Source organism: Lathyrus oleraceus, chromosome 5 (assembly GCF_024323335.1).
Source record: "Lathyrus oleraceus cultivar Zhongwan6 chromosome 5, CAAS_Psat_ZW6_1.0, whole genome shotgun sequence".
Taxonomy (NCBI): domain Eukaryota; kingdom Viridiplantae; phylum Streptophyta; class Magnoliopsida; order Fabales; family Fabaceae; genus Lathyrus; species Lathyrus oleraceus.
In genome coordinates this window covers 419,883,192-419,895,823 of record NC_066583.1, presented here as the reverse complement: position 1 = coordinate 419,895,823, position 12,632 = coordinate 419,883,192, and the positions used below count along the sequence as shown (strand labels likewise).

The 12,632-nt window shown below is 38.6% G+C and overlaps 1 non-coding gene across 1 annotated transcript; it reads right to left on the bottom strand.

Annotated features, from left to right (window-relative positions):
- Positions 1–2,270: 2,270 nt before the first annotated feature.
- Positions 2,271–2,377, bottom strand: LOC127089507 (small nucleolar RNA R71). The gene has a single exon (XR_007791092.1). It is a non-coding gene; the product is annotated as a small nucleolar RNA R71 (small nucleolar RNA).
- Positions 2,378–12,632: the final 10,255 nt, after the last annotated feature.

Here is a 12,632-nt window from a genome sequence, read left to right as displayed (position 1 = left end):
CAAATTTACCGTATTTTCGACTCTGATTTCACATGCATTCTAGTTGTTTTATTACCATTTTGTTGTGTTATTGCTATGTTTTTCTTTGTTTTTAGGTTTTTACTTTAATCGGAGCCCCGATCGAGAAAAGGAGCGAAAAAGAGCTAAAAACCCTAAAATTCAGCATTTTGTACTTGTGGCCTACCCCATGGCTGGCGCCATAGACCCTGCCATGACGTGTCCAAGCTCAACTTCCCTCAACTTCCATGTTCCCCACTACTTCCACTAAGACGCCTCATTTTGTGCTTGTGGCGGGCGCCATGGCCTTGTGGCGGGCGCCACAAGAGGAAAGTTTTTCCCTCCCATTTTCAAGTTGAAGGGCATCCTTGTCATTTCCCTCTTTTTACTTGCTTATAAATAGAAACTCGAAATCACTTTTACAATGATCCAAACTTAGAGCAGAGGTAAACTCAGAGCAACTTTGTTTCACTTAGGCATATATTCAGTATTATAAAGTGGTAATCGCTTCGCATTGGAGTGTTACCACAATTGTGTAATCGAGTCTGTGATAGAGTCTGTAATCGAGTTTGGAGCACTTTGGAAGGAAGTTAATCCTACCGCCATTTTCATTTCCGCTTTGCAATTTATTCAACCCTCCGATTGGAGCAGGTTTTTATTACTTGTATTTATCTTATTTATTTTCCCGCACTCGCTTTACTTTTATTTATTTTCCTGCACTCGCTTTAAATTATTTATTTCCTCGCACTCGCCTTACTTTTATTTATTTTCCTCGCACTCGCTTTACTTTATTTATTTCCTCGCACTCGCTTTACTTTATTTATTTCCTCGCACTCGCTTTAAATTATTTATTTCCTCGCACTCGCACTACTTTTATTTACTTTCCGCACTCGCACTACTTTTATTTATTTTAATGCACTTTTACTTTACCATGTCTAGCTAAATTTATAAGGTTAGAATGTAAGGATCGTAATTGAACCGGTAATCCGTACAATTGTTCGTAGAAGCACTTAAGGGCTATTTTAACTTTCAAATTAAGTTTTCCCGCACTTCAATTCCGTTGGGTAAGATCGAAAGTCGTCCAACGTCTTTTAAAATTTAATTGTTTTTAACTATTTCAAAAACAGCGAAAGCGCTTTGTTTAGTTCATTAGGAGACTTTAACATTAAGAAGAAAAGAGATTTTAAAACTATTTTTGGACGCGTTTATAAGTTTAGAGTTTGGTTCGTGAGAACCTCTTTTGGTTAAGAAATCCAGGTTATAATACTTTTCAACTTAGTCAAGATACTATGTTTCTTAAAAATAGGTTTACTACTCTAACGCAATGCGCGCCTTTTTATAAGTGACAATAAGAGGGTTTGATTAGGGAGTACAACTCGGTTCTGAATACGCGAAAGCGACAGTTCCTGTTAATTTAGTTCTTTTCAAAGTAGGAAACACTGCCCATAAGTAGCTCTACTAGCAAGTACATGGATTATTAATTGGTTACGTGAATTACATTCGACCCTGTCTTTATTAATTAATCTTTATTCAACATTTTACTTTTCATTGCACACTCCAAAAACACCTATTTCGATTGCCTTTGATAAACACCATAACAATAGATAACGATAGATTGACACTTGGTCTCTGTGGATTCGACAATCTTTTATATTACTCTGACGCGTTCGTATACTTGCGAAACACCGCATCAAGTTTTTGGCGCCGTTGTCGGGGATCAATTTCGTCAAATTTCATTTTCCTGTTGTTATATCGTTTAGACTTAGGCTATTTCCCGCCGGTCAATGCGAAGAACTCGCAGCACTGGAAGTTTAAGCTTAGTATACCCTCTGGCGGAACCTGAACGTTACGCTCGCGCACGTTTATGCTTTCATAGAATTCAGAGAGCTATGGCCGAAGACCAAAACCAAAGACCTCTTAAGGATTTCGCTCAACCATCTAATGAAGAACCTAGTTCTAGTATATTAAACCCAACCATCCCAGCTAATAATTTTGAACTTAAACCATCCTTGTTGCAACTAGTGCAACAGAGACAATTCGCAGGTCTCGCTACTGAGAACCCAAACCAACATTTAAAAATATTTCTTCAATTAGAAGACACTTTTAAAACCAATGGAGCTTCTCCTGAGGCAATACGTTTAAGATTATTTCCTTTTTCCCTCAAAGATAAAGCCCTATCATGGTTAGATTCCCTTCCACCCAATTCCATTACGACTTGGGATAACCTTGGAAGAGTTTTGCTTGCTAGATATTTTCCCCCGAGTAAAACCGTCGTTCTTCGAAACCATATAACTAGATTTACCCAAAACGAAGGAGAATCGATGTTCGAAGCTTGGGAGAGATATAAAGAGTTGTTACGAGCATGTCCACATCATGGTTTAGAAAATTTGTTAATCATTCAAACCTCCTATAATGGACTTCATTACAACACAAAGATAACCATCGACGCTGCCGCAGGCGGTGCTCTGATGAACAAAACTTACCCTGAAGCTAGTCCCCTCATCGAAGATATGGCTCAAAACCATCAATCATGGGGAGTCGAACGAGCGACAGTTGAGAAGAAGGAAGCCCAAGGAGGAGTGCATGAACTAAGCTCTATAGACATGATGCAAGCTAAAATGGACGCATTAGCCCTCAAAGTCGAGCATATGTGCATAAACCCGAATATTGTAGCCGCAGTTTCATCGGATTGTGAGATATGTGGAACCAAAGGACATCAATTTGCAGAATGCAGTCTATTAAACGAAACCCACTCTGAGCAAGTGAACTACACCCAAGGGAACCCATACTCGAATACCTATAACCCTGGATGGAGGAATCACCCGAACTTCTCCTATAAAAACAATAACCCTATCCAATATAGTGCACCTCCGAGACCTAGTTATCAAGCCCCTAGATCAAATCAACCTATGCAACCTGTACCACCAGAGTCGAGCCTTGAGAAAATTATGGAAAATTTTATCACAGCTCAAACCCAACAAAACAAGGAGTTCATGAACCAAAACATTCATGTTAACGAATTGATTACTCAGTTAGGAACCAAGGTTGACCAAATAGTTACTCATACCAAGATGCTTGAAACCCAGATCTCTCAGATAGTTTTAAACCAAGCCCCTCAGACTACACCTGGAGGACAATTCCCTGGACAACCTCAACAAAATCTGAGAGGACAAGCCAATGCCATTATCCTACGAAGTGGGAACACTTATGATGAGCCACCAAACCCTAGATTGAGTGAACCCGAAACTTCTAAAGAATGTACCAAACCCACGGACGAAGTAAAGGAACCAGAGGAATCTGAAAACCAGAAAGGTCGAGAAAAAGGAGAAGAACCTAAAGATAAAACTTACGTACCACCCCCGCCATATAAACCACCTATACCATATCCGCAAAGACTCAAACAAACCCAGATCAATAAAAATTATCAAAAATTTATTAAAGTTATAGAAAAACTTCATGTAGAAATCCCTTTCACAGAAGCCATCACCCAAATACCTTCTTATGCAAAGTTTCTCAAAGACATCCTTACCAACAAACGTAGACTTGACGATCCGAAGCCTTTGGAATGTAATGCTATTTCCAAAGACAAATTAGCAAAGAAAGATAAAGATCCTGGAAATTTCTCCATTCCTTGCCTTTTGGGTAATCATGTCATCGAAAAAGCTTTTCTAGACTTAGGAGCTAGTGTGAGCCTAATGCCTTTAGCAGTTTGTGAGAGGTTAAACTTAGGAGAATTACAACCCACTAAGATGTCACTTCAGTTAGCTGATAGATCTGTTAAATATCCGATAGGCATTTTAGAAGATGTTCCTGTTAGGATAGGTCAGTTATTTATCCCTACTGGTTTTGTTGTCATGGACATCAAAGAGGACAATGATATACCAATCCTTCTAGGTAGACCATTCTTATCGACTGTAGGAGCAATAATAGATGTCAAGAAAGGAAAGTTGACATTTGAGGTAGGTGACGAGAAAATAGAATTTATACTTTCGAAATTTCTTATGGCACCTGTGATGGGAGATTCGTGTTATGCCTTAGATATCATTGATGAATGTGTTAGAGAATTAGAACAAAAAGAAATTATAAAAACAATTAAGTTACCATGAACTCTCATAAGGGAAGATGATGACTTTAAGAAACCCTACATCGATGATAACCTTTACGAATGTTTATCCCTTACCCCAAATCCTATGCCATGCCCTAAGAAACCAACCTTAGAACTTAAGGAACTGCCTAAGAACCTGAGATATGAGTTCCTCGATGAAAAGATGAACCGTCCAGTTATAGTTAGTGCTACCTTGAGCCAAGAGGAAACGAACCAACTTTTAGACGTTTTACGAAGATATCCCTTAGCCTTAGGATATAATATCTCTGACCTGAAAGGTATAAGTCCATCCGTATGCATGCATCGGATTTCACTAGAAGAAGATTCAAAACCCTCTAGGGAACATCAGAGAAGAATAAACCCTATAATGAGTGATGTTGTTAAAAAGGAAGTTCTTAAGTTACTTAAGGCAGGAATCATCTATCAGATCTCGGATAGTAAGTGGGTGAGCCATGTGCATGTAGTACCTAAAAAGGGAGGCATCACAGTCGTGCAAAACGATAAAGGCGAACATGTAGCAAAACGTTTAGAAGGAGGATGGCGGATGTGTATAGATTATAGAAAATTAAATAAAGCAACTAGGAAGGATCATTTCCCTTTACCATTTATAGATCAAATGTTGGAGCGTCTAGCCAGACACTCTTACTTCTGCTATCTAGATGGATACTCTGGATTCTTCCAAATACCTATCCACCCCGAAGATCAAGAAAAAACCACCTTTACATGCCCTTATGGAACTTTTGCCTATAGACGAATGTTGTTCGACCTGTGTAACGCCCCAACTACTTTTAAACGCTGCATGATGTCAATCTTCGCAGATTACCTAGATGGTATCATGGAAGTGTTTATGGATGATTTCTCGGTTTGCGGATTTGATTTCCACAATTGTCTTGCTAACCTTGAGAAAATCCTGGAGAGATGCGTGGAGGTGAACCTCGCGCTAAACTGGGAAAAGTGTCATTTCATGGTGACCGAAGGAATAGTTTTAGGACATATAGTTTCCGAAAAAGGTATAGAGGTAGATAAAGCTAAAATAGGAGTTATAGAAAACCTAAAACCCCCAAAACCATCAGAGAAGTCTGAAGCTTTCTTGGACACGCTGGATTCTACCGGCGTTTTATTAAGGACTTCTCCAAAATAACTAAACCTTTAACTGGACTTTTAATGAAAGATGTTGAATTCATTTGCGATGGAAAATGTAATGACACATTTAATCTTTTAAAGCAAGCATTAGTATCTGCACCCATTATGAAACCACCTGATTGGTCAGAACCTTTTGAGATAATGTGCGATGCTAGTGATTATGCAGTTGGAGCCGTTCTAGGACAAAGGAAAGATAAAAAATTACATGCCATTTATCATGCTAGTAGAACCCTAGATGCTGCCCAACTTAACTATGCAACAACAGAAAAAGAATTACTCGCTGTAGTTTTCGCTATAGACAAATTTAGATCTTATCTAGTAGGAGCAAAAATTATAGTTTACACTGATCATGCTGCCATTCGTTACCTCTTAAGTAAAAAAGATGCAAAGCCCAGGTTACTCCGATGGATTCTATTACTACAAGAGTTTGATTTAGATATAAGAGATAAAAAAGGCACTGAAAATGTAGTAGCCGATCACCTTTCTAGGTTAGAACATCTAAAACCAGAACTAGTACCCATAAATGATGATTTTGCCTATGATAGACTGATCGCTAGAGTAGAAACCATTGAATATAATAACCTAGATCCTTATGAGCACCCTCAAAATTCCTTAGCAATAAGCAACGTACCCTGGTATGCAGACTTCGTTAATTACCTAGCTGCTGATATAGTACCCCCTGATCTTGACTACCACCGCAAGAAGAAGTTCTTCCACGATGTAAGAAACTTCTATTGGGACGAACCGTTCCTTTTCAAAAGGGGTAAAGATGGCATTTTTCGCCGTTGCGTTCCAGAAGAAAAGGTAAATAATATTATCAAGCATTGTCATTCTGCACCTTATGGTGGACATGCGAGCACCTCTAAGACATACGCCAAGATTCTTCAAGCTGGCCTATTCGGGCATACCATGTGGCGTGATGTCTATGCTTGCATTGCCAAATGTGATAGATGTCAACGCACTTGAAACATTTCAAGACGTGATGAAATGCCTCTAAGAAACATTCATGAAGTAGAACTCTTTAACGTATGGGGTATAGATTTCATGGGACCTTTTCCACCATCCTTAGGAAACAAGTATATCTTAGTAGTTGTGGACTATGTGTCTAAGTGGATTGAAGTTATAGTTGCACCCACAAACGACACTAGGGTAGTAATCAAATTATTTAAAAACTATATATTCCCTAGATTTGGAACACCACGTTTAGTCATAAGCGATGGAGGATCACACTTTATATCGAGAATATTTGACAAACTTTTAAGAAAATATGGAGTTAGGCATAGAGTAGCAACACCATACCACCCACAAACTAGTGGCCAAGTAGAAGTATCTAATAGGGAGATAAAACAAATCCTAGAGAAAACTGTTTCTATTTCTATGAGAGACTGGTCTCAGAAGCTTCAAGAAGCATTATGGGCCTATAGAACCGCTTTCAAAAGCCCTATAGGAACTACTCCTTATCAACTAGTTTATGGAAAATCCTGTCACTTACCGTTCGAATTAGAGCATAAGGCCTATTGGGCCATTAAAACTTTGATTTTAGACTACCTAGCCGCTGGAGAAAAGTGTACCCTAGACATTCATAAACTAGATGAACTTAGGTAATCTGCCTACGAGAATGCAAAAATATATAAAGAGAGGACAAAAGCCTATCACGACAAAAGAATAGTAAAGAAAAATTTCAATATAGGCGATCCTGTTCTCCTTTTCAACTCTAGGTTACGACTCTTCCCTGGAAAGCTACGTTCAAGATGGACTGGTCCTTTCGAAGTATCCGAGATTCTGAGATCCGGAGCCGTAGAAATCAAGAACGATACCTGTAGTCCATTCATTATAAATGGACAAAGACTGAAGCTCTACGAAGAAGGAGACATTCCAACATACTACTCAAGCCACACCCTTATTGATCCACCAATTCCTACTACTACAGGTGTATAAATTCTAATCGTCAAGCTAATGACGTTAAACAAGCGCTGCGTGGGAGGCAACCCATGGTTTTTCTTTCATTTTACTTTTTCGCATTTATTTAATTTTATTTTATCATATTTTGCATTGATACTAATATTTGAATGGTTTGTATTTTCAGGATCACTTTCTTAACTTTTACAGGATGCAGGATTTTGATGACATGCACGTGGCCTATAGAGATAATGCTCAGAGAGAGCGCTACATCGCTCTGTATCAGCGTCCTATGGCACCCACACGTTATCCCGATCAGCACTGTATGGAGGCACTGGGTATCGAGCCGAGTATCTGATTCCTTAGCCACCAGCTTCACTAGGACGAGTTTGCTGATGACTTGAGTAACACCTACAGGAATCTGACTTTAGAGTTCCTGAGTTCATTCGACTATGACCCATATTCTGGACCAGATGTGTATGCTGCTTTCAGGCTTTTCGGAGTTGAGTACTCCTTCAGCCAGAAAGAGTTCGGCGACTTATTGGGTTTCCAGACCACTCCTGATGCTATCCCGGAGACACCTAAGGGATATTTTCTGGGTAAGGAGGTTGAGAATTTTGGAGTGATATATCAGGTGGCAGAAGCCAGGATCCATCTATGTAGTTGTCTCATGTCATACATAACCCCGCCTTCAGATACTTTCAGATGATATTAGCACATTCCTTCCTGGGAAGGCCGGATGCAGAGACACTACTGAGTGAAGAGGAGATCTTCCTATTATTTTGTGCATCCCAGTCTCGCCCAGTAGCATGTGGGAACTTTTTATTATACAGTCTCAGTGGTATCTCCATATCTACCGAAGGAGTCATCCATGTGAGCGGAATCATCACGCAGATTGCTGTCGCTTTAGGTCTGTCTCACAAGCTGTCACATCTCCGGATCTACTGTAGGTACACTACCATGGACATCGACTTCTGTTTAACCAGAGGATTGATGAGGAGAGCCTCTTTCCACCCATGTCAGTTCCGATTGCTAGTCGACAGTGAGGCTATCCATTATTTCACATTGCCAGATCCTATGATGACCAATGTGCATGATCCAACGAATTGGAGTTATGCTTTAGAGGGCCAGGGAGAGAACGTCGAGGAACCGAGATCATCACCCATTGCTGAATACACGCCTACACCACCATCTCCCAGAATCACTGTTTTCTCTAATAATCTTTCATTGCAGACACCCGACATCCGCACTCAGATTGCTGAGTGTCGTAGAGAGATCGCAGAGCTTAGACAGGAGGTGGCTGACCTCACTTTACAGATGGGAGTGTCTGATCTCACCCATGCTACTGAAGCCGACTGTCTATATCAGGAGATCGCAGAGCTCAAGCAAGAGGTAGGCATGCTCCATGGATCCTCTCAGGAAGATGACATCCCTAATTTATGATCTCACCATTCCATCTTATTTTATCTTTCTTTTATTTGCAAATGTTTAGCTAAAAAGGGGGAGAGAAATATAGTCCTAAGGTTAAGAATGTGTAACACCTCAAAATTTGCCCTCCTCTCTTGGGACTGGCTTAACATATTACATATCATTTTTAGGTCATTAGGCATTGCATATTGCATATCATGTGGTTACATTGTGCAAATCATCCTCACAAGTCTTGATCAGAAGATGAAGAGGTCATGGTGCAAGCTAGGGTTTCATTGGACTGGTCATTAATCATCTGAGGGTGTGGAGGTCCAAATTAGGGTTTTGTGGTTCTCAAGGAGATTGGTCTTTATCTTGGTTGAAATGATTCATCATCATTAGCATGGTTTGTCATCATCAAGTGTTGGAGCATAGTCCTTGAGATTAGGGTTTTGACCACTGGTCAACCCTAATTAGTTGCATTTGGCCAATCAGGGCATAGCAAAGAGATGGGGTCTACAATGGATATGTGGATCATCATGTGATTATATTGAGCATGTTGAGGCTAGGGTTTCATCCTGGAGCCATTTCATCAGAGAATTGGGGCTCAGATTGATCAGTGCATTGCCAAATTCATCTATCAGTTAAAAAGTCAACTGTGGTCAACTGTGCTTGTTTTTATGGATTTGGAGGTAGGAGAGAGTTGGATACACTTCATTCATGTTGAAACAAGCTTCATTTGACATGTCAAAGCTCAAGAATGAAGAAAATAAAGTCAGGACAAAAATTGCCAAAAATAGAAAGTGACTTGTAATGGAAGTTTCCAAAATGGAAAGTTTTTCATCACAAAGTTACATGTCCAAAAAAGCTTCAAATGAAAATTGGTTCAACATGAAAGTTGAAGATCATGGTCTCACATTTCCAAAAAGTCCAAGAACTTGAAATTCCCATGTATGGTTGACAAGTTATGGTCCATTCAATTTCAAAAAAGACCTATAATCAAAGTGGCATAACTTTCAAATGGAGTGTCCAAAATGAGTGATCTTTTTATGAGAAAACTCCATTTCACAAGTACTTTCATGGTGCATAATCAAAATTCATAAAAAATGGTCAATGCAAAAGGTCAATTTTCAAGTGCACTAATTAAAATCCAAGGGCAAAATGGTCCAACTTGAGAAATACTTGGAATTTTGGAATGAGAGTTTTTGCAACACATCACAAATGCCAAATAGAAGTGGTTTGAACTGTCATGAGTTGTCAAGGATCAATAATTGGCTAGGCTATTTTTGAACTTTCACTTAAAGTGCATTTTTGGCATGCATAGTGAAAATGAGAAATACAAGGCCAATTGACATGAGACCAAAGCCAACACACTCCAAATGGCATTTAGAAGATGTTTGAGCTGTCACCTTGCTGTCATATGGCCTAATGTGAAAAGTCACTTTTGCCCTTGCCTTAAGCTTCACATTATGCTAATTACATGAAATTTGGATAATTGAGATTAGCAAAGTGATTAAGGTGGAGTATAAATCATTAATCATAACTGAATTGTTAATCACTTCATATTTTCCAAGAGTTGTAACCACTTTTCCCTCCATTTTCTCTCAAATTCTCAAGAACTTCATCAAACAAAATTCATCAAAACTTCATCAATTCTTCATCATTTGGCACGATTTTTCTTTGGTTGATCTTCTACAAACATAAACTTCAACTGTTTTGGTGAATTGGTGCCATAATCTTGCGAAACCGCGACTGTTCACATCTTGCACATTCATGGAGTTTTGTGATTTCTTGCAATTGAAGCGATCTTGAGCTAAAGTGCGAGTTCCTATCATCTTCCTCAACCTTCTTCTTCATCTGTTTTGAAGAATTACATCGAGAAACGTCACGAATCATCACTGCTCCATCATAAAGTGCAAGATTCGAAACTCTTCTTTTCTTAAATTGTGATATGCTTATTGTAGTGCATTCAACATAGATGAACATGATGTGATTAGTTTTCGATTTGGTTAATTGTTGAATGAGATATATTGATTTTAAGTTTGATGTGTGTTTACATTTTTGATCGATCCCGAGCGTATGATGAGAATTAGGAGATTTGAGTCACATATTTGGAATGTACATTCGAAGACGGTTCCAACGACTATATGCTTGTGAATTTTTGTTGATATTTGTTCTTGAGTGTTGCTGGGGATTTTCTGGAATTTCTTGAGTGAAGAACGTGAACAGTAGTGTGTTTGATCCAAATAATTGCCTGGCCGTTTGAATGAGATGTTTGGCGCGCGGATTGGCCAATAGGAACATTTCCTGGCCACTTAGTGAAACTACGTCGTTTTGCTCTGAGGGTTAAATATTACGAAACTGCCATTGCAGTATTTAATTAATAATTATTTCATTTTTCATTTTCTTTTCTTATTTCATTTTGTTAGGTGAACTTAGAAAATTAATAACTCACTCAAAACTCATCCAAATTTTGTGAAATTTTTTGTGCCATGCTCAAGATAATGTGTATAATTTTATGATGATTTTTGTGGATTTTTTGCATGTGTAGAGAAATAATTGGCCTATTAATCTTGTTCATGTGTCACATTTTTGTATGTTTTGCCAAAACCATCATGAAATGCTCATACCTTTAAAGAAATGAATGAAAAGTTTTGTGCTTATTCTGGACATGTTGATGGTGATTTCCACGTAAAGTTTATGATTTTTGGATACTTGGTGATGGAGATATGATTTTTTGAAGTAAGGTGTGACAATTTGTGTCACACCAAGCTAGGTCAACTTCATGATTTTATTTTCCTGGCCTAGAAATGTTGAATTGCTCCAATTTTTTGCATGAATGATCATTGATATGTTAAGATAACATGTGATTTTTGCTGGAATTTTTGGTTGCACTTTCAAATTGATTGATAATGTTCTTTTCTGTGTGCTCATTTTGTGACATTGTGTGACACATGTTGGCATTTTGTTTGTGAAATTCTCATATTGTATTGGATGAAGATGAAATTTCACATGAGCATAGTAGACACATTGTAGGACATCATGCTTTTGGTCCCATTAATTTCTTAATTGTTGTCACTGTTTTATGAATTATTGAAGTGGATGCTTGCTTGGATGCTTTGAATTGGCTTGTATAATTGTGTCTGGATTTCTTGATTTTCATTGACCTACTTTCTTTTGCCCAATTGAGCTGAAAATTGACATGCTATACATTGAATGAGTCCTGTTTAGGTGTGAATTTTTGTGGAATTAATTGAATTGTTTTGGTATGCTTTTGAGTGAGATAGTTCTGTTTGGTCATTTGAAGTTGCAAATTACATGATTGATGTTAAATTGTGCATGAAATGATAATGGTGATTGATATGAGCATGGGACCAATTGCATTTGCTTTTAATTTGTTTGAATATGATTTCGGATGAGTTGCACTTGCTGTTTAGGATTTTTTATCCCCTTTGGACCCTAGGCTTGGCCTAGTGGTCTAGTTTCTCACATTTGGTGTGGATTTTCAGGTTGAAATGCAAAAGGCTTAAGGGAAAAAGTGCAAGTTGATTAAATTGAGTTTTGTTTGATGTTGTGAACTAACATTGGCTTTGTGTTGTAGGTTTGATGCTTGAGTTTGGGATTATAGCTTGCACTTATGTGCATTAACTTGTGTTATCTGTATAGATTGACTTTTGCTGTTTATTGTTGGTTTGTCTGAGTACTGATGATACTTGATTGATTTCAGGTACATTTAGTCGCTTACAGTTCTTTAAGAACTTGCTTGCTGCTGCTTGGTTTTTAAACCAATTGAGGTAGGACTTCTATTCTTCATGTAGTGTGGAAGACCTGGCCTGTTACTTGGCCAGGCAACTGTCTGAAGTCCTCCTTAAGAGGCGATGTTTGTGGTTGTTTACATTTGTGCCCAAGCAGGTAAAGACCTCTATGAGGCAATTCGCGGATCATAGGGATATGCAATCTATCCCCCGCTATTCTGTTGAGTTGTCCCTCTGCTCACACGGCTGTGTGTTGATGCATTGGGACACAAACCCAAGATCTTGTGCTGTTGCACAATCGAGTCAGAGTCTTGAGCGTAGAAGGG